Genomic DNA, 2500 nt, shown 5'->3' with positions numbered 1-2500 from the left:
CAGACTATCGGTATTGACGACTAGACTGATTCCTTATAATCATTTGCCATACACCGGTGGAAGCTGCCGAGACGAGTAACTACATACCGGGCTCGCCGTGTCACTAATGTACAGAGATACAATAGTTTCGACTGGAACCGGATTAAACGTATACACGGCGCTGATTAGTAATAGATAGAGCCATCAGAATACAGATAATGTATAGACCTGTCCGTATACATGCTGAAAGACTCTGCTCACAATCACACGTCAGCCAGACACTCTTATCACGCACTACTCTCTGCCTGTAACAGGCACGCAGACGATATGTAAGCACCAGCATGGAACAACACCCAGTGCATCCTCTCTGCCACATTAGACAATCCACACTATCATAACCAGACCGGGAGGTCCACTCGGAAAACAGAATATCCCACCCTTCCGACAACCACCATTGCTCAGCTAAGCCACCAACACCCACACATGTCCCACACAGGGGTGCACCCAACATCACAATACTGCCTCCTGTCACACCACACAAACAATGGCAGGAATGAAAGACACAGGTCTGCCACAAGCATGGAATCAGAGCGCCGCCTGTTATGAGCCAAAGGTGCACCCTGACGTGGCAAATCAGATGATGCCGCAGTCATTTACTTACGATAATCACAATCAACAAACTGCCGCCCCCCCCCCCAAAACACCTTTCCTTACAACAATGTGTACCTTAACCTAACCCATATTGTGCCTTAACCTAACCCATATTGTGCCTTAACCTAACCCATATTGTGCCTTAACCTAACCCGTATTGTGCCTTAACCTAACCCGTATTGTGCCTTAACCTAACCCGTATTGTGCCTTAACCTAACCCGTATTGTGCCTTAACCTAACCCGTATTGTGCCTTAACCTAACCCGTATTGTGCCTTAACCTAACCCGTATTGTGCCTTAACCTAACCCGTATTGTGCCTTAACCTAACCCGTATTGTGCCTTAACCTAACCCGTATTGTGCCTTAACCTAACCCGTATTGTGCCTTAACCTAACCCGTATTGTGCCTTAACCTAACCCGTATTGTGCCTTAACCTAACCCGTATTGTGCCTTAACCTAACCCGTATTGTGCCTTAACCTAACCCGTATTCTGCCTTAACCTAACCCGTGTTGTGCCTTAACCTAACCCGTGTTGTGCCTTAACCTAACCTGTGTTGTGCCTTAACCTAACCCGTGTTGTGCCTTAACCTAACCCGTGTTGTGCCTTAACCTAACCTATGTTGCGCCTTAACCTACCCTATATTGTACCTTAACCTAACCTATATTGTACCTTAACCTAACCTATGTTGCGCCTTAACCTAACCTATGTTGCGCCTTAACCTAACCTATGTTGCGCCTTAACCTAACCTATGTTGCGCCTTAACCTAACCTATGTTGCGCCTTAACCTAACCTATGTTGCGCCTTAACCTAACCTATGTTGCGCCTTAACCTAACCTATGTTGCGCCTTAACCTAACCTATGTTGCGCCTTAACCTAACCTATGTTGCGCCTTAACCTAACCTATGTTGCGCCTTAACCCAACACACGTTGCGCCTTAACCCAACACACGTTGCGCCTTAACCCAACACACGTTGCGCCTTAACCCAACACACGTTGCGCCTTAACCCAACACACGTTGCGCCTTAACCCAACACACGTTGCGCCTTAACCCAACACACGTTGCGCCTTAACCCAACACACGTTGCGCCTTAACCCAACACACGTTGCGCCTTAACCCAACACACGTTGCGCCTTAACCCAACACACGTTGGGCCTTAACCCAACACACGTTGGGCCTTAACCCAACACACGTTGGGCCTTAACCCAACACACGTTGGGCCTTAACCCAACACACGTTGGGCCTTAACCCAACACACGTTGGGCCTTAACCCAACACACGTTGGGCCTTAACCCAACACACGTTGGGCCTTAACCCAACACACGTTGGGCCTTAACCCAACACACGTTGGGCCTTAACCCAACACACGTTGGGCCTTAACCCAACACACGTTGGGCCTTAACCTGCTCTGTAATTGTCATACGACGCGTTAAATTAGTGTAGTGTTGCCTAACTGCAACCCCCGCAATATAGTTTGCTACTCGCACTGCCCGGTCCCCAGAGTATCGCTTCATGTTAAACACCTTGCAGCTATACACTGTAATGCGGATGGCAGCAGGACGTACATGCTCAATGCCCTTCGCAGTTGTTCATTCGCATTCGCATGGCGAAGCACAGCCTACGTTGTGGTACGGCTTGTGTCAACTGTCCGCTGATGTTGTACGTCCAAATCACACACTGTACTGCACATTGGTCCTCATGTACTGAATGATACATCGTGGTACATGTGTGACCGTACCACGACTGCGCCAACAACGGCGAACCATACGGTCCAAATATTGTGCACTCAGCTACATGTCGTCTCCCTATAAGAGCTGGATTGCAGTATGGTATGCCGTGGATGGCGATCGGCATGAGCCGTCTGTTGATGTA

Source organism: Schistocerca serialis, unplaced genomic scaffold (genome assembly GCF_023864345.2).
Source record: "Schistocerca serialis cubense isolate TAMUIC-IGC-003099 unplaced genomic scaffold, iqSchSeri2.2 HiC_scaffold_1170, whole genome shotgun sequence".
Taxonomy (NCBI): Eukaryota; Metazoa; Arthropoda; class Insecta; order Orthoptera; family Acrididae; genus Schistocerca; species Schistocerca serialis.
This window is presented reverse-complemented; position numbering follows the sequence as displayed.